The sequence below is a fragment of the Manis javanica genome, chromosome 7 (assembly GCF_040802235.1).
Source record: "Manis javanica isolate MJ-LG chromosome 7, MJ_LKY, whole genome shotgun sequence".
In the NCBI taxonomy this organism is placed as follows: Eukaryota; Metazoa; Chordata; class Mammalia; order Pholidota; family Manidae; genus Manis; species Manis javanica.
In genome coordinates, this window is record NC_133162.1 from 20,934,782 (window position 1) to 20,961,427 (window position 26,646).

At 37.5% G+C, this 26,646-nt stretch overlaps 1 long non-coding RNA gene across 1 annotated transcript in view; it reads left to right on the forward strand.

Annotated features, from left to right (window-relative positions):
• LOC140850346 (uncharacterized) overlaps window positions 1–17,756 on the forward strand; it is an 84,629-nt gene extending 66,873 nt beyond the window's left edge. Inside the window, exon 2 of the long non-coding RNA XR_012133036.1 lies at window positions 17,207–17,756. This is a non-coding gene — a long non-coding RNA (uncharacterized lncRNA). The remainder of the gene's footprint in view (window positions 1–17,206) is intronic.
• The last annotated feature ends 8,890 nt before the right edge of the window (window positions 17,757–26,646 follow it).

The following is a 26,646-nucleotide window of genomic DNA, read 5'->3' on the forward strand; positions in this document are numbered from 1 at the left end:
CCTTGCCACCGAGCTGCTTCCTCAGGAAAGGATTGTCTCTGGGGTAGGCTAGTTGGGTGTCTCTAGAAGATAATTTAGCTGAATTCTGCCAAGTCAGTGAGTAAATCATTTATCATAAACATATGCATGATGTACTGCTGTAATTTAGATGGTAGCGTCAGCTTAGTCTTTTAGCTTGTTCTGAATTATTTTTCCTCTTCCTTGCATCTTCCCTTGTTTCCTTCCTTCCTTCCTTTTTCCCTTTCTTCTTTCTCTTTTTACTTTAAGTAAGCCTCTCATCATCTCTTTCTCTGTAGTTGTGTTTTCATTTTTAACCAAACTATTAGCTGAACAAATGATTTGTGGGCAAGCAGTTCTTGTGCACTGAAGATAGAGATTTACTAAAGACTTAAGGCAGAGAAAAGCTGATACAATATTAGGCAAAACGTGGTAATAATTGGTTTACTTCTCGGAAATTCTTCCCTACAGTTGGCTGTCCTTAAACCTTGTTGCCATGGAGCTGGGTTTAAGGGCCAGTCGTATACTATAAATAACAATTGCATCAGTAGCAATTTATTTTCTGTTAGCACCTGTTAAACAAAACACCACCATGGTGTAAAGGGTCTGAAGAGCCCCACTCAATCATAAATAACAGGGGCAAAAAAGTAGTGAAGACATTATTTATTCAACACATATCCAATTATGCCTTCTACCTCTTGGGCAGTAGTCTCAACAGGGATAAAGAGGCATGTGGGATACAGCACTCTGTCTCCTCAAGGAGCTTACAGACCATAATTGAACACAAACATGCAGTTATAGAAGACACAGCGTGATAGGGAAGAGAGTGAGGATGGGAATGTAACCTCATCGAAGGCAATTGGAGACATTTTCTGGGAAGAAGTGACCTTAGAGCTCAAAGAAGAGTGATGAAGGACAAGAGGCAAGCCAGGGGCGGGGGAGGGAAAGTGTTGTAGGCAGAGGTGTGAAACAGAGACAAGAGAGACTGTGACCTAGTGGGAAGCATTACGTATCTTAATGTGGCAGGAGCTTAGAGTCCAAATAGAGGAATGGGAGAAATGTAGCTAGAAAGGTCAGCAGGTCCAAATGATGCAGACCACTAGCAGGGCCTCTCTAGGCTTATTGATTGGGAACTCAGAATACCTTTATGGAATTCATGGTAATAAATGTGGACTTTTCCCAGATAGCATCATTAGCATATATTATAAACAGCAATGCCTGTGGTCTACCTTTCTCATCCAGTGATAAGGAATAGAGGAATGGAGGTTAAGGTTGCAGAGGTCAGGAGGTGAGGATTGCAAAGGTCAAGACTAGAGGAGGGATACCTTTTACCCAAAGCTATTGAGTTTCAGAGCATGCAGACTCAAGAACTAAGGCAGAGAGTAAATCAAGTCTGGCAAGAGAGATGCATCTAAATAAGTCATCAAAGTCAGGTTAAAATAAGAATGAGATATTGTAAAATGAAATTCCTAAGCAGGAATCAGATAAAAACAAGCAGTGGATGAAATCAGTATTTTAGAGAAACAACTGGATAATTCCTAACTCATGGATTAATGCCTCTGCCCCATACTTTGGAATGCCTTGCTAATGTCAAAAGTTCAAGGGACAAGGAGACCATTGGGACCCCTTGACATTACTGAGCTACATTCTACACCAGATTCTTCAATATTGTTTCACTTCGGCTCTATGCACTTGATCTCCTTGGTTTCTCTGGTGCCAGGATTTGACTAGCAACGAAATGTACAGATCTGTTATTTCCTTGTTTTCATCTCCTCTTGTTAGACATGTGTATTCCTATACAGAGAAGACAAAATGATACTTCCTTTTCTTGTATGTTTATATCTGCAACAGAAAAGTCTAATCAATGCTGTAATCCCTCTGGCCTGGAAAAACACTAAATTATAAGCAGTGATATTTCTAGCTTGAATTCAAGGTCCAGTCTGTTATTAGTATTCCGGCATGTCTGGCTCATGGGTCTCAGAGCAACTAGACAATTACCTGTTTATACATGGTATTAAGTTGCATGGAGGAGAGGACTCAGGAAAGAGGGTAAATTCTGAAAATAGCGTGGCTTTTGCCAGGCAATTTGCCCCTAGTCCAGCCCTGTTGGACTCATATCTGGGTCCTAGAGAAAGATGTACTTTAAGCAAAAGTAAAGAGATTTGCTTATACTTAATATTTTGTAAGACACTGGAGAGTAGGACAAGATCCCACTTAATAATGAGGTGGAAAAGTTGAGCACAGATAAAATCCCTGTGCCCAGCCTGCATTATGAATCCAGAAATCCAGGAGCTCTAGGATCGTGGCATATCACATATTCACTGCACGAGTGGCAGGAGAGCCCATGCAGTCTGTGAGTTGCCAGGAAAACAGTATCACATTCCTCAGTGGTCCTGGAAGCAGTGGGCTCGGCACATGATATTGTCCTTGTGGGCAGAAGGGATGGTCTGTCACTCAAGCAATTTCCTGGGCAGCGAAGAAGCAGATGGAAGACTTGATATGGCAGAATTTGTTCAAGGGCTTGTGAGGCCCCTGCTGAGGATTTCATGATGTAAATAAATGAAATTGGGAGGGGCTGACATTTTTTTCTGTATCAGTGAGAGGGGACAAGATCCAGAGAAATCCTGTTGAAAGCTGTATCTTACCTAATTTTTAACCCCATCCTCAGATGAGCTAGAGAAACACATACCGACCATATTAAAACTATTAATTCCTAAAATAATAAGAGAAATTAAATAAAGATAATCTTATGCAAGGTCTTCAGATAGAATTTAGATTAGAATTTAGTTTCTATTTTTCTATAATTGTTTTGAAAGGGTAATAACCATGATTCTGAAAGCTGTATCTTTATGAGGCCCATATATAACCAAATTATTTCATTGAAACACAAAATGTGAATTAGACATGAAAAGTTCTCTTGGGTGTGGGGATATGGTCTTGATTTGGCTACTCCAATAACCTCTTAGGGATACCCCTAATTTGTGAAAGAATCAAATGTTCCTCTCTAAATATCTGATACCTGAAGCTAGGGTAAACTATTCATTCAAAATCATAAATAGTATCAAAGTCACCTTCAAATTCTGGGAAGACTACTGTACTCTTGATTATCAGGAAATAATCTGCTATGACACAATCAGGCTTCAAAAGTCTCCTTTTCTTTCCTTCCTCCTCAGATTCCTCCTACATGATGTATTTGATGATGTCCCTCAATCTAGTGTTTCTTAAAGATTTCTTTATGTTGCCTCTTTAGTGTCAAGGGGTCTCTATCATGTCTTACTGCACTTTTATGATGCATTCAGAATTACTTCTTAAGTTAGAGTAAAGAATTTTGCAGAATAAAGGAGCCTAAGATGTCAACCAAATGCTATTTGTGACCCTGGCTTATAAATGGGACCAGAAAACCAACATGTGGACAAAATTATTGTAAAATTTGGAGACATTTGAATACATGTGGTGGACTATAATATTAGTGTATAATATTACATTTCAGTGTGTTAATTGTACTTTGCTTACATGATAGAATGTCCTTGTTTTAATATACTCTGATACATGTAAGGGTTAAAGGATGTATCTCCAAATTCCTGTAAAATACTTCATAAAAAATATTTGTATATGTGAGAGAGAGAGAGAGAGAGAGAGATTGAGAGAGACAGACACACATTTCTCTCCCTGGATTTCCATGTTTTGTTATGTTTGTGCTCTAATAACTAGGCTTTATAGAATGCCAGAAGAGACTGAAATCCCCTCCGTAACACCCCCAAATTTTCTCTGGTTCCTTAAGACCAAAAAATTGCATTTTAGTCCTCTTATTGACCTACTGAAAAATGTTCCTTGGGGTCATCTAAATTTTGTACTAAACTTAAAAATTATCAATAAAAATAACCAGTTGTCAAATGCTTCCTTTGTGTAATGCACCATATTGAGCAATTTGCATGCTTCATCCCACTTAAACTTCCAGTAGTCCCGCAAGTCCTACACACACACACATGCACATACACACATAGTTATTATACCCATGTTTTCATGAGGATCTGAAATTTTAACTAAGCCATTGACAGTCATAGCACAAGTAGGTGTCCAAGTCAAGCTGCAAATCCAGGTTATGTTATTCCTAAATATACTCTCTGACTCACTAAACTTACTCTGAAAAGTACACATCAACATTTTAATTTGAAAGACAACTCCCAACTCATTTGCTCTGCCAACAATACCGCATGGCTAGTGGCACACAAGGGAGAAAGCAACAGTCTTTGCATTGATGTTGGAGACGTAATGATCTTCCTGCCCTGCTTTTCCGTGTCAGTAAGGCAAGGGACTCTGTACACTTAACAAAATATTGGCCTTGGACTCACACTATTTCACCACTGTCCCACACACAGTGATGACTGGACATTTTGAATGCTCAAGTCTTCAGGTCCCTCTGAGTTAAAAGAATTGGGATGTGACGTGATGCATCTTCCCACCAAGTCACATGCCAAGCACACCTGAGTTAGGACACCTGTAATGTATAGTCAGATTTATTCTTTGCCTTTTCCTAGGGATATGGTGTCAGGTGCTACAAATGCAGACTTGAACGTGAATAATGACCTAGAGTCAAATGGAGAAATTCCAGTCTTGTGTGGTTGGTTTTCTTTCTTTAATTTGAAATCTATTCTCATCTCACTACTTTCTTGGCCTAACTTTGCATCAACTATTTAATTGAAGATATGAACCAGCTGCCTCCTTATGGTTGTTTATGTCTGGGTTTTGTGACTAGCAGTGTTAGCTCTTGGCAAAATATGGGAAAGAAGAATCAGGATACAGTAGAAATGAGGTGGAGCAGCCCTGGTGAGGACTTCAAGAAAGAAGCTGGTTGGTCCTGGCTGTGGCTCTGATAGGCAGGCATTTCCAGGCCTCTGACTGCATATCAAATAAACCAGGAGATCACGCTTCTTGTTTGCTCAGGGTAGTCCTTTTTTTGCCTGTTTACCTAGTGTAGTTATTAATAGTGCTCAGTTTCACTCTCGAAAGTATCCCCATTTGATGATAAATTATATGATCACCCAAATAGAAGAATAATTGGGTTGCTAGAGGGATCAAATGGAATAATGCAACATGCGGTAGGGATTACCAGCACAGAGCCTATAGACCCAGACTGTTGAGGCTTAAATAATGACTTGGCCACATATTAGCTATGCGACTGTGAGACATATAACATGGTAAGTTGTGCCACCCCCTCCAGGAACAGTGAGCAGGTCATGAAAGGATACACATGTATAAAGCAATGTACTTTCTGAGATGGCCCCTTTATAACATTCTTCATGAATCTATGGGAGCCAGGTATTAGGATACCCTGATACTCATTAATATATAACTATTGATTAATAGATTAACCAATTCCTGTCAAAAGTCATGAAACCATCATTTCTACTTAAAGGGTACTACATACATAAATGTATGCTAGCATACATACGTGGGCTTAACCAACTCTAGGGAAGAGGCCTGCCTGGGATGGAAGTACAGCATAGAGAATATAGTCAGTGTAACATCTGTAACATCTTTTTTTATGTTGACAGATACTAACTGCACTAGTTGGGGTAAAGATTTAATAATGTGTGTAACTGTTGAATCACTGTGTTTATACTTGAAACCAATATAATACTATTTATCAACTGTACTTCAATTAAAAATAAATAAATAAATGAAAAAGGATGCTATTGCCTCACTGCCAGTCGAACTTTCCCTTGAAGATTTCCCCTTATAGTGGGGACAGGTTTGCTCTGAATATTCTGTACTTTCTGGCCTAGGTGTCTCCATAAGGGAGCTGGGCTGGCCACTATCTGTGTTTATTCCCAAACTTAATCCCTCTGCCCCTTGACTTGACCTTGTTGGTTCTCTCGTGGCCCTGTGAGGTGTAGCATGCCCCCTTCCCCCGGGATCTGTGAATAACAAAACTATTTTTTAATGGCAATTTTCTTCTTATCTTTTGACCTCACCATACCTAAATAATTATAAAGCCTACATTTTAAAAACAGGTCTGAGGCTCAGAGTCTCTCATCTGCCTGGCCTTTGACACTTGACTTTGGTTCTTTACGGAGCCATTTGTCCTCTCGTGGTGAGACATTCAATCATAGTGACTGTTTGCTTTCCTAATCCATGAACTTTTTCTCACCTTTAGGAAACCCCATTCATATTCATAACATATTTGCAACAGTTAAAAAGAAAGGAAGAGTAGTTAACAAAAATTACCTTAACATTAATCTGTGAAACAATCTCCTGTACTGTTGTTTAAAATAACTTTGGAAGGAATACCTATGTCATAACCAGTGTCATATGATTTTTACTTTTTAAAGCATATCATGTATATTTCCTCATTTGATCATTGTGGTAACAGGCTTATTATTATTTCCTCTTTCTAGATAAAGGACATGAAGTTCAGAGAGACTGACTGACTAGCAGCAAAGCTAACATTAGAAATGATTGGCTTGGTCCCAGCCTTGAGTTCCTTCCTTTGTATCACGTTGTTTCCCATCAATGAGTTACTTTTCATTGTAGAGATAATGGTGATAATGAGATTTATAAAAAGTGTTTCATGTCTGACATTTTTATTTTTATTTCTGCAAAAGTAGCCTTTCCTTTATACCCAAACATAAATAAGAAGTCATATTTCATGACCTAGAAGAAAGAAATTGGTCTCCCAATTTTTCCCTAGGCTTTTTCCTCTATGCTAAGAAATATTTTCCAATGCTGTTTTCTTAACAGTAAACAAGGTTACAAGAGGAGTACTCAACCGAAACAATTATAATTGGCTACAAACATAATCTAATAACCTCATTTCACCCACACTGTTAAAAGAGTTAATTGTACCTGTACAGACAGCCACCAGCTAAATATACTGCTGTATGCAAACTGTGCATTCAATTTCTTCTGTAAACATCCCTCTGCAAAAGTGATGTACATAAAAGGGGAAGGAGAGGATTCTGCAGGCTTAAGTCCCAAAGTTCATCCATTTATCCATTTGGTTCCAAGCATATGATCCTGTCAATTCAGAAAGAAGAGAAAGAGAGAGCAGAGAGAGGATATGTATCTATGTATCTATCATCTATATACATTTTCTAGTGAAACAGGTAAGCAATAAAAAGAAATAATTTTTTTGAAGTATAGTTGACATACAATAGTATATTAGTTTCAATTTTGCAATGTAGTGATTTGACAATTATGTGCATTATGAAATGCTCATCGTGATCACTATAGTTACCATCTGTCAGCAAAGTTTTTATAATATTATTGACTATGTTCCCTATGCTGTACTTTTCATCACAGTAACTATTTGATCACTGGAAGTTTGTGCTTGTTAATCCCCTTTACCTACTTTGCCCAATCCCTACCTTCCTCTCCTATGGCAACCAGTTTGTTCTCTGTACTTATGACTCTATTTCTGTTTGGTTTGTTTGTTCATTTGTTTTGTTTTTTAGATTCCATATATAAATGAAAAAGAAGTAACTTACATTGCAACCAGGCTCAACCTAACTCAAAGGGGGCCTCCCCTTGTTTTCTGCCCAGACACCTGGTAAACATTGAACCTAACATCTGTTCACATTAATCTGGAGGAGATGGGGTCTTTTTTGTCTAGGTAATTGTTTCCCTTTAGGCACATGAGCATTGATTTTTCTCTTTGAAAACCCAAAGTATAATAAAATCTTATTTTTTCAGACTTTACTGATTTAGAAATTATTGCTCTTCAGGTCAGTAATTACCTCATCAGAAATATTAGACGACATCCTGTGTCTATGGATTTCTGGTCTCACCACACTCCTTATTCACACTGCAACCTGGTCAAGTCAGGAAGCATTGTAAGCCTTACTTTGTTTGCTTCTGAAGGTAGTCATAATCATGCTTTTCTCTTACTAATGAGGTCATGAATGATTGTGAATGGATTTTTAAAATATGGAATACATACAGATTTGGGAAGATACTCAGTAAATGAATGCAACAAACAATAATGTCAACAAGTATAAGGAGAAAACTTATCTTCCAAATACAAGTTGTTTTCAGTCACTAGTTTCAGTAACAAGTTTTGTTAGTGTATCGATAATAATTATTATGAAAGATTTATGGAGCTTATAGTTCTATAGGGGAGATGAACTAGAAAACAGTTCATCAACAATATAAGACAGTTTATGGTTAAGGAAAGCAACTTGTGAATCTTAGAACATAAATTATGTCCTAACAATGAATTTGCAAATGACAAATATTCATGGTTAGTTCACTAAAGAATGTCTCTCCATTGAATGTTTTCTGCTAATACTTTGTTAATTCAGATTTTAGTTGTAGAGTTTAAGTACACTTCATAAGTGAGGCTTTCCGCAGGTCAAACTGTGGGTCATTTCAGCTAGTACAAATTCATGAGTTTGTATGTCAGCCATTTTCTTGGTCTCAGTTGACAAGCCTCAGACTTGGAATTTTTGTTAAAGCACAAGCTCCATTTTTCTTCTATAAAATAAATTTTTTTCCTCTAAATTTTATTAACCACCTTTGCTTCTGAGACATTCTTTAAATAAGAAGAGAAGAAGAATACTGGTTCCACACTACAGCTTATTGCTAGAGGAGCATTTTACAAATTCTGAGTGTTTGAGTTTATTTCTTAACCTATTATTAGCTCATTTATGTCTCAAGAAAGAGACCATGCACCTGCCACTCATCTGTTGTGCTTGCTTTGAGGATCTTCAATTCAATTGCTTTGTATAATTTGATAAATTATCTTCCCCAAATTTGTTCCTATTCATGTGTTTACCAAGATTATTCACAGCATGGTGCTATGAACTACAGGAGGCAAACTAAATGTAATTTTGTTACAGGTTGAATTTGTTATCCTAGGTTCTTGTCAAAAACTGAAACAAAGAATTGAAAGGCAGAACCACAGTAAGGAAGCTGAGTGAAAGTTTTGTTTGAATACACTTCAAGGGAGGAGCAGGCCACACTCAAGGTAGACAAAGATTTCTAGGGGAGGATCTATTTATGATGTCCTAGCTGGGAGGTGCCTCTTTGATTGATAGGGTAAGGTCATTTGATTGACAATTGTAGTTCCACACCTACTCCTCTTGGTGTGCATGTCTTTTACCAAAATGCACACAGAAAAGGCTTGGGGTAGGAAGACTGTTGTGGGGATTGGAGGTGCAAAACCGCCATTTTGTTTTAATGAAATTATGATGAGGGGTGGTTTGGGCAGTTCTTAGTTTTGTTTGATTGCACCTGCATTGTGATCTGTTTGGGACTAGTTTGACCTGTTTACAACAGGCAAGGAAGTTATATCCCTGCAAAACCTTTGTTGTTTTCAAGGAGGGGCCCCCTAACTGGATGGTTTCTCCTTGAGCCTTATCTTTCCCTTTCCTGGCTGCTCATGTCTATTTTTCTACCTAACAATTTTAGTTGTTAGTGTATCGATAATAATTATTATGAAAGATTTATGGAGCTTATAGTTCTATAGGGGAGATGAACTAGAAAACAGTTCATCAACAATATAAGACAGTTTATGGTTAAGGAAAGCAACTTGTGAATCTGGCAGTCAGTGTTATGGGAATGGAGAAAAGATAGACTATGATACTTGGAGAAAGCTTCTTGGAGGAGATGAGACATGAATTGAGGTTTGGTGGGTGGGAGTGGGGACTGACTAGGTATAAATAGAACAAAATGTGAGAAGAGAGATTTCAGATTGTGGTTCAAAGTGGGACTTCAGGGGCCTCACTGCCTTTGGGTGATTGACCATAGTAGGCTACTCCTTTTTATCTTTTGCTTTAAATGAAGGTAAATCCTTGAATGCCAGTGATTTGGCCTTTACACAATTTATGTAGCCTCAGTGCCACTTAATTATTTTGTCTGATCTTTAATCTTTCTTATGGGAACAGCAATCTACTTCTTGGAGCACTCCTCCCTCACTCAAGCCACATATTTTCTAGGAAAATTTTTTTCCCATAGAACCCTGTTGGGATACACATCTGCTAGCCATGTTTGATTGGTTCAGGATGAGACCTTGACCAAAGCTTAACAAATGAGTCACCTATCCAAGATTTTTGATTTTTGAACAAGGGAAATCATTAGATCAGTTTTTCATTTACATCTGTAAGATGTGCAACTTGGGGGGCCTCATCAACTGTGTGTTTGGCCAAGTGTAGAGAGCTCCCTGAGGCAGAAGAGAGGAAGGAGGAATGAGAGGGTGGGGTGGGGTGGGGGGTAGGAACAGAGGGAGGGAGTGACAGAGCGAGAGAGTGATCGTCTTTAACACACTGATGGCTCTGTTATTTTTGAGCCCCAACCACAATCTTGTTCTTAGTTTACTTTTTAGTATTTACAAGTAAAACATACTAACTTACTCTTTAGCAAATGCTATGACCTAAATGTTTTTGCCTCTCCTATTCCCAGTTCATATGTTGAAACCCTAACCTGCAGAGCCCTCATGAATGGAATTAGTGCTTTTATAAAGAGGCACCACAGAGCTCCTTAGCCTCTTCTACCAAGCGAGGATATGAGAAGTCTGCAACCCAGAAGAGGGTCCTCTTCCCACCATTATGGTGCCCTGATCTTGGACTTCCATCCTCTACAATTTTAAGGAATACATTTCTGTTGTTTATAAACTACCCAATCTGAGCATTTTGTTATAGAAGCCCATACAGACTAAGACAGCAAATTAACAACTGATTTAGAAAGGTGAAGTTCAGCCTGTGGTTGTCCATAAAGCACTGTTATGCAGATTGAAATAAAGATATCCCCTCTGGTTGTCTCATAGGCATAGGACTCATCACGTGGAACACAGAATGTCTTTGACTCCCCACTCACCGACACCTTGACATCTTGTCTTTATGCAGTAAACAATCTACACAACATTCACAGCAACTCTACAGACATCCTGGATCTTTAGCCTTGGCTGTAACGACTATTTTGGTTTAGTGATTCCCTTCTATTTCCTAAACAGCTTATTAATTTATTTGTTTTCAGACAAAACATCCTGTGGAACTCACCAGGAACAGAGACCACTTTTGTGGAGCTTTCCAGTCATCAGGAAATCACATTCTTTTCCTAATCAACAGAAGCATTTTTTTTTTCATTAAGAGTGAGGAGTAGCAATAGATATGACTGAAACATATGTGTGAAGCCAGTCCTATTTGTTTTTAGTTGTATGATTTGAATATTCTAGTAGATAATTATAACTTAGTTCCTGAGCCATGAATACTTTTGACAGTTATACTAAGCTTGGGCACCAAATAATGTTCCTAGAGAAATTCACAATAGGTATGTGACATATTATATTGTATTACCAAATGAAGTCATAATGCAAACAGAATGAGCACAGCCAGAATAGTTATTTCTGGGCCGGTCTGCTCATGCCTCGAGGTCTCTGCAAACAGAGGAAGCCCTCCCCCAAGGCTGAAGAAAGGCCAAGACATTGTATTTTCTATGTAGGGGGATGGCCTTAGTGGGGTAAATACTTCAGCATAAATAATTGCATTTATAACTTTTTTATAAAGAATATGATTTAGCTTTTCAGCTCAAGAGAAGAATTCATTGTATCTGTAGAGGAGATACCTTGCAGGGTAATTGAATTTGGAACTAAGAGGGAATGTCCTTATTAAGAAGAGAATTCTTCAGCAACAGATTTAAGGATAAAAAAAATGCAATCAGATTTAAAGATAAACCAATTTCATTGGGGGGGTTGGCAGCTTGTGATTCATGAAGCAAACTGATCAACCATCCAAAGTTCATGTGGCAGGAGGGTGGGAAACACAAAGATACAATTCCAACATCCTATTGAGTACAATTTCTTCCCATCCTCAGAGCAGTTGTTTAGATCTTCATGTTCTCTTATCCAGATTATGATAATAGATTTCCAGTCTCTGATCTTAATGCTGTCCCCTTGAACTCTATGGCTAGAGTTACTTTGCTCAATCGTGGGAAGCATTGTATAGCTTCGCAGTCACAGTGCCTTAGTTCAAATCTTGGCTCTGTCAGTCTCCAAGTATGACTTTAAGCTGCATATGTTCAGAATCTTTCTTTCTTCACCCATAAAATGGAGGTTCAAATAGCCCTACAGGGTTGTTATTAAGCAACAATGGGTATATATTTAAGTCACTTTGTGTGGCTCCTGGCTCAATTAATATTAGTTATTGCTCTAATGTTATGCCTCCAGCTTAAAAATAAACCAAAAATTACTATTTGCTATTTAGGTTGGCATATCAAAGCTGACATAATTTCTTCACCATGATGTTATTTAAATTCTGGCTTCCGCATTTTATATCACCCTCAGCCTCCACCACTCTCTCCTACATTTTATCTTTCCCTTATCATTCATTCTGGGCTGAGAGACTTCCTCCCCATTCTGTCAGTATGTCCTGGTCTTTTCTATCCACTACACTGTTTCAGCAAATCCATCCTTTTCTGCTGTACTTGGTAAATAACTGTTGGTCCTTCAAGATGGGGTCTTGAGAGCCCTGTACTTACCAGCTTTGGGAATCAAAAGATCTGAATTCGAATCTCTACTCCACCACTTAGCCACCGCTTATATTGATAGTAACATAGCAAATTATGTTAATTTGTGTGGCTTAGTTTCCTAAGTTTTGTCATCTGCAAATTGTGTTTTATGGCTCATGGGCTAGTTATGAGGATCGCTGATAAATGAGATAACATATTCAAGACACTTAGGACAATGACTGGCATATGGCAGGAACTTTAAGTGACTGTAACTGTAATTTGTGCCTCAAAACAATTTTTATCTTCTTTGTGAAGTTTTCATTAATGCTTCATGACAGAATAAAACAAATAGGATGTATATGATGTATTTTAAGGTACTGGTTCACTTGCTTGATTGTGTAGGCTGGCAGATCCTTAGGACAGACCAGAAGGCTAAAAATGACAAGAGTTGATAACACAGTCTTGAGCTCTAGGCAGTCTGGAGGAGAATCCTTCCTTGGGGCCATAAGTCTTTTATGGCCGTCAACTGTTTAGGAGAGCTCTGTCCATATTATTGGTGGTAATCTGCTGTATTCAAAGTCCACTGATTTAAATGTTAGTCAAATCTAAAAAAATATCTTCATAGCAACATTTAGTCTGATGTTTGATCAAACAGTATGGTACCATAGCCTTGCCATGCTAACTTAACTTAGCCATCATGAGTCTATAGCACTATCCATGGCACTTACTAACTTGAATAGTAACATTATGGTTAGAGGTCTGTTTTTGACTTGGATTGTAGTCTTGGATGCAGGGGACTATGCCTTAGTCCTATCTATAGTTCCTTAGAAATAGTAGGTGGAGTATCTAAATGTGATGGCATTTAAATGCTGAGTGTTTAAAGGACAGTGTACAGACTCAATGCTATAGGTTTTAGAGGAGATAAAGAAGTGTGTGTCAGAAAGTACAGACAGTTGTTTTTTAAGAAACTTGAACATAGCCTAAAGAGAGGGCATTGTGTTATAGAAATTGTGACTCATTTGAGTAATTATTATTATACAGATTCAGTCTACTCTCAATTAATTGGAGAGTTAGGCTGATCTGAAAATTAAAGAGTAAATTCCAATCATGATTAGAATAAAATAGGTAAAAATAAGATACAAATAGGTTTAATGCAGTGTATTTAATTAAAATAGCACACAATATTTAGGACACATTTATTACTGATCAGTTTATGCATACTTTATGCAAAGTCGCTAGGTAATCTGAGAGTTCTAGTGCAGGTCTGGCTGTATTAACTAGGTTAGGCCACTTGCTATAACAGCTCATATACAATGGAGGGACTTTTTGCTTAGGTAACAGTCCAAAGAATGATCACCTATTATAGAACCAAACAAACCAAGATAGATGTACAAAATTTCCATCATAATAAAAATGTTCTGGAGAAGAAGCCTTATACCCCTTATCAGTCTATTTTTACTCCCCTTTCTGCCAGACCCTGGCAACCATTATTCTCCTTTTTGTCTCTTTGCATTTGCCTATCCTGGAATTTCAAATAAATGTAATCATACCATATGTCATATTGTGCATGGTTTCTTTCAGTTAGCTTAATGTTTTCTATGTTCATTCATGTTGAAACATGAATCAGCATTTCATTTCTTTTTATGGTTGGATAATATTCCATTGTACGATTTTACCACATTTATTTAACACTTACCCAAAGATGAATATATGTGGTATTCCTTTTTTGGCTCTTATGAATAATACTGTGATGAACATTCATGTACAGGCTTTTATGCTGATGTGTGTTTTAATTTCTTTTGGGTAAGTACCCATTAATGGAATTTTGGGGTTATAATGTAATTCTATAACTTTTTGAGAAATTGTAAATTGCTTTCTAGTTCTAACCAGCAGTATGTGTTCCAGTTTCTCCAAAATTTCTCCAATTTCTCCAAAATTCTTACCTGTTATTGTACATTTTTAAAGTTGAGTCATGGGAGTGGATGTGAAGTGGTATCTCATTGTAGTTTTGATTTGCATCCTACCTAACAGTATGAGCATCTTCAGGTGCTTATTCACCATTTGTACATCTTCTTTGAAGAAATATCTGTTCAAACTTCTGCCTATTTTTATTAAGTTGTAAGAATTCATTATGTATTCTGGATGCTTGCCCCTTATTACATATTTGATCTGCAAATATTTTCAGCCATTCCATTTAATATTTTTTCATTTTCTCTGTAGTTTCCTCTAAAGCACAAAAGGTTTTGTTTTGATGACCTAGTTTTTTTCTATTGTTGACTATGCTTTTGCTGGCATATCTAAAAAATTGTTGTCTAATGCAGTGTCACTAAGATTTAGGCCTGTATTTTCCTCTAAGAGTTTTATATTTTTAAATCTTCACTTAGGATTTTGTTCAATTTGTAGTTAATTTTTATATGGTGAAATGCATGTCTGACATTATTCTTTTTTTTGTGTGTGTAGATATTCCATGTTCCCAATAGCATTTGTTTAGTAGACTCTTGAATTTTCTTGGCATTGCTGCTGAAAATCAAATGATTAAGAATATAAGGATTCTCTCTGGACTCTCAATTCTATATCTGTGTATATGTACCCATATATCTGTATGTCTATTCTTATGTCAGTATGAAACAATCCTGAATATACTTATAGTTGATGTAAAGTCCTTCTCCATGTGCTCCATCCTGTTTCTTATTCTCAGTGGTTTTCTAATGACCAGTTTTTCTCTTTGTTATGGGTAACATTTTTTTATTTCTTCTGTCTAGTCATTTTGATTCTGTGTTACAGATTTTTGGATTTTGATCTAGAAGGCACTTAAGTTACTGGTGGAGCAACTTTATACTTTCAAGATTAATTTTTAAGTTTTAGCAGGATAAGTTTAGGGCAGCCTTTATTTGTGTGCTAGTTTGACACTGCAAACACTTCTTGGGTTTCTGTTGTATGTGCTGGATGTTTAACGATGACTGCTCCCTCCGGCTGTTTAGAACTTCAAAGCCTTTGGGGCTTATGTGAACTCTAAGAATTTTTCATCCTCCAGCTGCTTGGTAATTCCTTGCTCAGTATTATGGAGATTCACATAAGTTTCTGAGGTATTTAATCAAAAGCTCAAAGGGACTTGAATGTAGGACTTCTGATATTCTTTGCCAGGAGGAAACCTCTAGCACTCAGCTCCTCAAATTCTATTTGCTTCAACTACTCTGAGTTCTAAACTTTACCTTAGAGTTCAACTCAGCAAACCTGCCAAACCTGACACACCTAATGGGCCTCCCACTTGACTCCTCAAACTGTGATTTGCAAAATATTTCTATCCAGAAGAGTTGTAGGATTTACAAAATTAGTTTCCCTTCTATTAGAGATCATAGCTTTGCATTGCCTGTTGTTCAATATCTGAAAAACAGTTATTTCACGTATTTTGTTCTGCTTTCTCATTGTTAAAAGTAGGAGGGTAAGTCCAGTTTCACCTACAGAACTAAGGTGGAAACAGAAGTTCCAGTCCCTCCCAGCTGATTTTTTATTCCTTGATATTTTTGGCCTCTTTTTTTTCCAAATTTTTTAATGTAATTAGTAATTTAAAAGTACACTAAAGGATTTATTAACAAAAATAATAGCAAAGGCATTGGTTTCTTGCTTAACCCTCCCCATTTCTTATCAACATTCCAAAAATAATTAATTTCCTCTCTTTTATCTGTTTCTTAAAACAGATTGGACGTTAGTTCCCTGGATTTTCCTTCCAATGTTGACACTGATCTGTTACTTTTGGTTAAGAAAATTTCTTCTGTGCATTAATAAGCCAATCTTACTCTCTATACATCAATGTTATTATATTTAAGACAAAAATACAAAGCTAATTAATCACTTCAGCATGTATGAAGACCTCTGCATCAAAGAGTTCAGACATGCTTTCCAATGAGAGGTAGCATAGCTTAATAGTTCAAGACGAGGCTCTAGATTTGGAAAGACAACTCCATCACTGGCATTTGCAAACCTTTTAGCCTCCTGTAAGTCATAGAACTCTTTAATATTCATTTGTATAATGGCTATAGTGACAGTGCCTACTTCATAGGAATTTTTCTGAGAAGTAAATAAGATAATACCAGTAAAGTGCTCAGCCTAGTGCACCTGTATATGGTGCACACCTACATTTATCAGTATGGTAGAGAAGTAAAAGGAAGAGGTAGAAAGAGGAGGAAGAAAAATAAGAGGAAGAAAAGAAACAGGAAGGAAAGAAGGCATGAAGTGCCAGGAACTATTAGGAGGTATTTTATGAAGGCTTGGGTGGGATCTTGCAAACTTAATTTTTAATAAGAAATTTTACCTCTGCCATTGCAACAAACATTTGTTCTGCCCATTTCTATTGAGCTATATAACTTTACTTTTCTACAGAGGAAAATTGGATCTGTCATTAGTTAATTACATTAGTTAAATACCTTGAAATGTGGTAGGAGTAATTCACTGGGGGCATTATATACCATCATTCTGACACCTTCCTGTGGGTATAGTTAATGATAGCCTCATTATAAATTTAGTCACATGTAAATATATACTGTGGCTCTTGGGACTCCAACTAAAATTAAACCCCAGGAAAATGACAGCACAAAAAATAAAGGAGATGGGTGTTTTAAGTAGGTCTTTTAAAAATAGTTAATCTTCAGGGAGTGCAATAGGGAGATTTTGCACACCAGACTCTTCATTGGAGTAGATAAATAGCATTGATTCCAGATGCACTAGAGATTTTCTTCCTCTGTCTTCAGGCATCTCTTCTTTCCTTCAGGTGCTGTTAAGGACAAAAAAGTGTGACCCAGAGTTACCTGCTTACAGAGCACAGATATGCTGTGAACATGGAAGATGAGATGCACCCCACAACCCACCTCACAGTAAACCACAGCGACAGATGGTAATGCAGCTACATTGCTTCCAGGGCTCCCAGAAAGCCTCCAGCTAATGCTTGAATCCCCTCCTGACAGAGTAAGACACTGAACCTCTTCTGGTCCCAAAACATACACACCTGGTAACAGAATCAAGGCTTCATACAGGTGAACAACTATAAAATGACGCTAGGCATAGCAACTGTTAGCAACTCAGAGAAGGGTTTCAACTCTTAACAGATAATAGATTTTCAACACATGATGCTGAACTAATCTCAGTTCCCTGTAAAAGAATGTTAATAATCAAGCTCACTCCACCAACCACCCATCACCCAACGTATTCCTGGTGAAACACCATGCCGCAATTTGGTGTTCTGAAAGTAGTGATTCTTTCACGAGAGCTGGAATAAAATTTGCTTGTGAAAATATCCTGCTATAAATAAAGATATAAAGCCATCTAGAGATGATATCACTGAGTAGAGTTGGGTTGTTGTATTTCACCAGTCAGATTTGGACTTACTTACGCAAAGTCAGCATGCTAGTTCTGAGGCCATTTTCGTAACTGAATAATTACTTTGGTTTTCATATCACAGACACATATTTGCATATATTCATATAATATTATATGCATATGTGTGTAATGTATATGGGCATGTGTGTATATGTATATGTATATATCAGTGAGCAAAATAAAGTACAGCGTAACAGAGAGAAGACCAGTTTTATTTCAAACAGGTGTGTTGTTGACCACAAGTGTGTGACATCCTATGTTATTCAGGTAATAAAACAACAACTGCTCCAGACAGTCTATTTTAACACTGCATCTATTCTAATTCCAGAAAAGGCAACTTCCCATGAGCAAGACATATTTTCTTTCAATAAATCTCTGTTGTCAACATATGCCTCATTGACATGTGCAGTGCCAAAAGGTACTTATAAATAATTACATTTAGAACATGGGCCTTAGGGCACATAGTACCATTGCTGAATAGAGAGGGGGCCTGGATCTTTTTTTTTGATATATTTTGTGTCAGAAATTTTACATTTATTCTTATAATAACACTTCAAGAGAGTTCATTTTATCAATTAAGAAAGGAAGTCTCAAAGACATTAAATAAATGATCTATGGATACATAGCTGGTGTATTACACAGCAGAGATTGCTACCAGTTCTAGATTTATTCAGAGCTTTTCCATTTACCATTGCATCAAGAGAAAAATACAAGAAAGGTACACATGAGTATCTTTATTATAGGTGTTAAAGCAAAAAATGCACTGGGCAATAATAAACAAGCAAGGAAGATTTTATTCAAGGTTATTGCAGTTGAGAAAATAAGCCAGAGCAGAGTCTGAACTCACTGTCCACTCAAACAAGGAAATAGTGGGGAAGTAGAGCTGGAATAAGGAAGAGATCCTAGGCCACCTGTGTTTAGCAGTTGGCTTTATCCAAAGGAAATGTAATCTTCCTCCTATCATCATATCAAGAAGTCATCTTACTATTTGGAACAGGCACCCCCAGGGGAAGTTAGGTTCCTATACTCCCAGAAACTGGAAGATAAGGGCACTGTCTTCCACATGATGACTTTTTCAAAGGGATGGCCCCCAGATCTTTGAACAAGACATTCTTGGGTTGTAACACTGGCAAGAGATTTTTTGAAAGACTTGTGTCTCAAAGGGACAGTGAAAGGATTTATAATTACAGGTTTTCAAAAGGAAATGATCTAAGGAAAGGGAAATCAGGAGCCTAAAGGCAGGAAGAATCCTGTCCAAAATGCAGCCAAGCTGAGGGGAAATGCTAAGGGAGTCTTAATCGATACAAGTATCTATGTCTGGCTTCTTGCCTCTTCTCCTTTGCCTGTTGCACCTTTATCCATCTCCTGGGTTTCTGTCTTTGTGTACCTATCATCTCACTGTTAGTAAGGGATAATTTAAAAGATAAATGTGACTATCATGCAAATACAAACACTATTAATAGCCAAGCTGTTTTGCCTGGTGATGATAGGCACTAGTGCTGTGAGGGCCTTCTCTTCAAGCATTTCCTCCTGTCATAAACTCCTAAAACTGTTTCTTTCAGTGAATCATTGTGTCCTCCAAGGCATGTGTTATCTCAGCAATAGGTTGTTTCTATTGTTGCTCTGCATTTATCTTTAGATTTTTCTATTGGTGTATTTCACTCTCTGTTGCTCCAGTGTTAGATTTAAAATCATGCATTGATGTGTGTTTGGATTTATTTTTATTATGCATTTTGCTTTCTGTAGTTTCTAAGAACTACTTTCTTAAGAGAAGAGTTGTAGTAAAAAAGAAACAGCAGCTTGGCAAGATAAGGGTCTGAAGGGTGTCCTAGAGGTCTTCCTTTACACCAGATGAACCTCTGTCTTTTTCCTCATCTCTGTCTCTCTTTTCCTGTGTCTCCCCGACTCTCTCTGCCTCTCTTTGTTTTCCTTTCTGTTTCTTTTTCATTCTCCCTTATTCTTTCTCCCTTGTTTCTTTATAGTTCCAAACTCTGGAACATGTCTGAGCTGTTTTTCAGGTAATGGTGAACTCACAGAAAGGTCCTACATGAGAAAAAGCAGAGTCGAAGCAGACTAACCTGAGCAGGCTGTAGTGTTTGAAACATCACACTGTTTTCACTAATCAAATAATTCTTCTGGGTAAATGCTGTTGCCCTGAAAATATGATCTTGGAAGATGGATATTTGAAAAATGAGCATGCTCTAAGGATATGAGCAGGGAAATGAACTTCAGATATAACAGAAAATTAGAAGAGAGAAGAAACATATCAATGGCAGAGGAGCCTTAGGTGGCTATCCATCAAGGGATGGTGTTATCCATCCTAGCACATTAAGCAGAAGTGTAAATACTGAAATATTCATGTAGAGGATGGATGCAAGGAAGGGTGAGTTACAACCTAGAGCTCCAATTTGATGAATGCTATGCTGCCAGGGGAAAAGGGGAAGAGGAAATGGGCATGAACAAAGACAAAGGCCCCTATTTAGTATTTTTCCTGTTACTTTCTGTAACACTCACTTATAAAATGAGAATGTCAGAACATACAAATATAAATATACATGCTTTATATAGTATATTGAAATTTTCTGTAGACAGGAAAGAGAGTAGGTCTGGGATTTCTGTCTTGCAGGAATATAGAAATATTTTTGTGAAAAATCAGTAGGGATCCTGTTGGTGGTGGACACCTGAGGGGGTGGTACAGCCTCACTGTCTGATGACATCAACTCCTTGTAAATGCATGAGAGTCAGGGTTCGATTATCAGCACTGCACTTGGGCAACATTTGTCCGATGGAACCAAGGCAGATGAGGCACCTCATTCACACAAGAGGGAAGATTGGTGAAAGACTAGTCTACAGGGTTCTTAGGAGTTTGCTGGTCAATATCGCAGTGACCGTCTGCATTTTTACTATTGCTAACACTCAGCTAAAGAGATTTGCTCTTCTCCTTTCCCTTAAAATGCATTTCCAGAAAGCAAGCTGAGGGAATAGTGACTATCTAGGAAATAATCAATACCCTGATTATGTTTCCAAGAAAACTTTCCAACAGTACTGTTGAACTCTTTATTATAAAGTTACATGAAAAAAGTGTGCTTGAGAATATAAATTGCCTGGAGTGCTAAAAATGCTAGTTGAGCATTTACTTAATAAAGGTGTACCAGACATGCAAGCTGTTGTCCATTAGATACCCTTTGCTCTTGAATTCTAAAACAGGACAATTTGAGTAACCTTCAACAACTTTTATTTAATGACAGATAATCCATTTCATCTATATTGTGATCTTACAAAACATTGAAGCTTAAGATGAAACTGTCTAGTATTTACAGTCAAAAACATTCAGTAAGTAGATGAATTGGGACTAAAAGGAATCTTCAGCAAATTAGTAAAGAAGGAGTCTGCTTATACTTCTATTGTGGAAGGTAATTTATTTTCCATATGCCCAGAGTTAATTATAGAAACGGAATTTAGGGGAAGTCCTTATCTGACCTTATAAAATAAAAACAGAAGTGAACACAGAAAACATTTTAATGGCTACTAATGACTTAATTAGTGTAGACCATCACACTGTTAACATATTATTACCCTTGATGGATTGAAGTGTGCCTAATGGATTTGGCCATTATTTTCCTCTGTTCCGTAGATGAGATAGTTATTGATCTCTGTGTATGACACATATTTATGATGCACTCGTCACCAATCTTTGTGCATCTAAACAGGCTAGGGGGTCTTGACTTGTTCTTTGTATACTCTTCTCATGTAACTGTCCTTCAGAAGGAGAACCTGCAGTTTTAGTTGACTTTGATGCATGGGTTCCTGGTTGGCTGAAATCACTTGCTCAGAATTAACTGCCCCTTACCTCTTAATTTCATATCAAGCAGGCCTGCCTATTGCAGCATTTTCTCACTTGCCTCCCATTGTGCTTCTGCACTGTCCTGCAGACATCAGGAGCATGTCAAGTGTTCCACTCTTTCTCTACACATTGTAGCTCTTTGTTTCTAGACAAGACCTAGACTTGTAAGCATAGTACCTTATACTACTGGGAATTACAAAGGTCATTATTCTTATTATTCTCATTACAGATATATTCAGAGAGGAACATTTATGCCACCACTTGCAAACATACAGAACTTTATGTCAGTCCCTTCTGAGATAGTATTTTTATTTAAGGAGAGAGATGAAGGAGGGAAAGAGGGAGAAAGGAAAGAAACAAGTAAGGAAGGAGGGCAGGCATGAAATGGAGAGGTTTCTGTTTTTCTGTCCTTCTTGCCTCTTGGCTATGGCACAGTTCATAAGCAGTATGCCCTCCCCATCCTACTCCCAGCTTCCCATCTAACGAAGAAGGCTTAAAAGAGTGAATATAATGGCTGCAATTTGTTTACTTTGAAGAAAGTCCCTATTTTAGGGTTGAAATTAGAAAATACATCATATTAATGGTTGAGTACAAGTGTCAGTGCTGCTTTTCAAGCATTTTGGCAAAGCTGCAAGTTGACTGATGTCCCAGCTGTGGCTGAGAGACAAGAAATCTGTCCCTTCACTCTCTACCCACCATTTTTAACAATTGCAACTTTCTTCAATTATTCTCCTTCAATTTATGAGCTGCTCGTTTCCCTTGGGGACTTGCTTGATTCCCTCAAGGGCTCTGTGTTTGTATTATTTGCTGGCTTTGCTCCAAATAAATTAGCCCAAAAAAGAATGAAGGTGGGAGGCGGGCATGGTTTGTGATATATGCTAAGGCAGTTGACCGAATGTTTTGGAGGTTTTAATGCCAACTCCTGAGCCATATCTGATCGCTGCGTGAACGTCCTGACAGAGGTGCGCATCCACACTCGGCTGCTCGTTGCTCGGTAGCCATGAGAAGCCATTATGAACAATGGCACAGCTCACTATGGAGGTACCTGCCCTTTGGGTCAATAAAAGTTACCCCAAATTGATTGCTTTCCTTTACAAAACCCTATTAATCTGAAATCCAAGGTTCTGGAGAAAATGAGATTCTAATTAGAGGAGATCTGGTGAGAATAGGGTAGTTACTAAAAATTGTTTCACAGTCTTCAAAACCCTGGAGTCTAGACCAAAGTCAAAAATATGATTTCTTCATTTGTCTGTCATTTCTCCCCTTTCCTCCTTCCACTGTGTTCCTGTTCTCTTTTTAACTTTTGTGATCCTTCCCAATGTCATGTACGTAGGCCTCTGATGCCTTGTGTCTGCTGTGATGCCTACTGCTGTTAGTAGGGGAAAATGATGGGTTTGGGTCTTAAAAGGGCACCTCTACTTGTATTTTTAACAATCTCCTGCTCATGTTCAGTAGAAAGTCCCTTAGCTTCTTGAATAAATATGCCCTACCTGGAACTCCTCCTCTCCTTCAGGCAATCCCCTTTAGTATTCACCGTCTCAGTAAATAGCCCCACTATCTCCTTTGGCAACCAGGCTCAGGATTTTTTTCTCTATTTTCTCCTTTTTCAAATCTCACATCTAATTGTTACCAGTAGTTCTTGACATTACATTCAGTGTTATTTCCCAAGCTATCAATGTCTTGTTAAACACAAAAGTTCCCAGTATATTTTTATAAACTGAATTACTGCAAGATCCACAAAGCTCTTGACTCCAGTCTTGTCCCTTATCCACAGCCCCACTGTCATCAGTATGATTTTACTAATATGCAAATGGGATGCTGTTTCTTCCTTGTTTAAAATCCCATGGTAGTTTCCTAAATCTCAATGTGAACCTTGAAATTATATACCAGGCTCTTTATCATCTCGTCAGCTTTCTCTTATTATATGTCAGTCTTTCCCTCCATTGTCCTTTGGTTGTATGTCCATTTAGTGTCTTGCTTCCAAATGACTCCAGTGCACATGCTGTTTCATCTCCTTGAAAAGCTTCACCCATGCTTCTTTCCCTAGAAAAGCCCAAACTGACACTTCAAAACAAGACTCTAATGTCACCTCCTTCTCTCCTCTCCTTATTAACTTACTTTTCCTTTGTATTTTCATTACACTTATCAAACTGTTTTCTAATCCAATATTGTCTAATATTTCTATATAACTGTGAGCTTATAATGACAGGGACTGTATAGAACTGATAAAATAATTTTAAAAATACATGATTATACTTCCACTTTAAGCCAAGGAAGAGTAACCAGGACAAGATTTACTTTACTGTACAAAACAACTAAAAAGCTGGAAAATAAAATGCAGGCATACTTCAGAGATACTACAGGTTTGGTTCCAGACCACCACAATACAGCAAATACTGCAATTGAGATTTTTGGTTTCTTGGTACATATAAAAGTTATGTTTATACTATACTGTAGTCTATTAAGTATGCAATAGCATTATGTAAAAAAAAAACCATGTACATTACTTAATTTAAAAATGCTTAATGCTAAAATATCCTGACTGTTGCCCAAGTTTTCAGCAAGTCATAGCCTTTTTACAGTGGAGGGTCCTGCCTTAATATTGATGGCTGCTGACTGATCAGGGTGGTGGTTGCTGAAGGTTGGGGTGGCTGTGGCAATTCCTTAAAATAAGACATCAGTGAAGTTTACCAAATTAATTGATTCTTCCTTTCATGAATGATTTCTCTGTAGTATGCAGTGCTGCTTCATAGCATTTTACCCACAGTAGAATTTCTTTCAAAATTGGCATCAGTCCTCTCAAATCTTGCTGCTGCTCTATCAACTAAGTTTATGAAATCCTTTGTGATCATTTCAACAATCTTCACAGCTTCTTCACCAGGAATAGTTTCCATCTCAGTAAACAACTTTCTTTCCTCATCTGTAAGAAGCAATTCCTCGTCTATTAAAGTTTTATCATGAGTTGGCAACAGTTCGGTCACATCCTCAGGCTCCACTTCTAATGCTAGTTCTTCTTCTATTTCCACCACAGTTAATTTCTGCACTAAAGTCTTGAACCACTCAATGTCACCTTTGAGGTTATAATCAACTTCTTCCAAACCTCTGTTAATATTGATATTTTGACCTTTTCCTATGAATCACAAATATTCTTAATGGCATATAGAATGGTGAATCCTTTCCAGAACTTTTCAATTTACTTTGCTCAGATCCATCAGATGAGTCATTGTCTACAGCTGCTCTAGTCTTAAGAGATGTGTTTCTTAAATAGTAAGACTTGAAAGTCAAAATGACCCCTTGAAACATGGGCTGCAGAATGGATGTTGTGTTAGCAGGCATGCAAACAACAGGAGTTTCAGTATACATCTCCATGAGAGCTCTTGTACGACCAGGCCCATTGTCAATGAGCAGTGATATTTTGAAAGGAATCCTTCCTTCTGAGCAGTAGGTCTCAGCAGTGCGCTTAAAATATTCAGTAATTTAAATTGCAGGCTTAACTTTTACAGGCTTACAGCATTCAGTGATTTTTAAATTGAGGAGAGGCAAGAACAATGGAAGGGGTAAGGGTGGAAATGAAAGGTAAACTTTATTCACTTCTGCTTTGCTAAAGCTGTACCTAGAATGAGCCATGATAAAGGTGGGCACATCTACGACATGAATGAAACATTGGAGAGATTTAAGAGGAGGATCCCTATTTTTCAGAGTGAGCCCGAGGGCTGAGATTTGGCTCTAACAAGTGAGGAAAACAAAGGATGCAGAAATTGTTGGCCTGGGCTGAGGCTCTCACCACTGTGTGTCTCTCCGAGCGAGGCTCTTCACTTCTGAATTACCCTCTGTGAGGTTTTCTGTCTGACACAAAGCTGGTTTGGAAAAACCGTGAGGTCACTGATCACAAATGTTCTGAAATACAGGTTGACCAGAGGAAAGTTTGTCAAGCTCCCATTCTTTTCTTTTATTTCTTTCTTTCTGTTTTTTTTCCCCCTACATATTATTAACAGAACCATGGGACACCATTACTAACTATTGGGCATTGCTATTGTTCCTAGATCCTAGAATATACAGGAGGATTTTCCTACATGGTTGCTGATGCAATTAGGGAGGAAGTTTTGCCCTAAACTCTTGATGTAGTTATGATGACTGACATAAAGGAGAATGTGCTGAATCCTAATAGTAACTAAAAATTATTGAGCACTTAAAATGCAGGCACCTATGTTTTGTACTTGACATGTCATATAAGCCTGGATTCTCACCAATGGCCTTTGAAATCTTAAAAGAAATGTATATATGTTTTTTACACACATACACACATATGTATATTTATGTACACATATACAAGTATAATGTGTATGTACATACATACATATGTATGTGTATAACCAATTATATAAAAATGCATTCCTGAAGTTCTAGGACTCCCATCAACTATTTTGCTCTTTATTTCCTATATGTCCCCTTTAAATTTTACCTACTTCAAGGGGAATTATTACACACTGGCAGCCTTACACACTGGAAAAACTTATAATATGAATTCATTAAATTCACAGCATCCCAGGGTGTAAGGCAAAAGCATAAAGTGGGAGTCTTCAAGATTTACACCATTTTTATAGACATTATACATAGATATGTGTTGCTATCATGTCTGTCTTCATGATACTAGCTGAAGAGTTTCTCAGAATGGGGTACTGTATGTCAGGAAAGAGTCAGGGAGGGAGGGAGACAGGCAGGGAGAGAGAGATTTAGAGAAAGAATAATAATAAATAGATCAGGGATTATCCTACACAAAATGAAAGGAGAGAGCCCATGGACTGAGTATGCACGTATCCCCTAGCGCATGGAAATGCAGGCAGATACACATCATGCCATCCAATACATCTTCAATTAATAATTATCGTATTATATTATCATATTATACATTATATTAATATATTATAATTTATAATGATAAAATTATTAATTATATTATTATCTTTATTTCCAGACTAAATGGATAAATG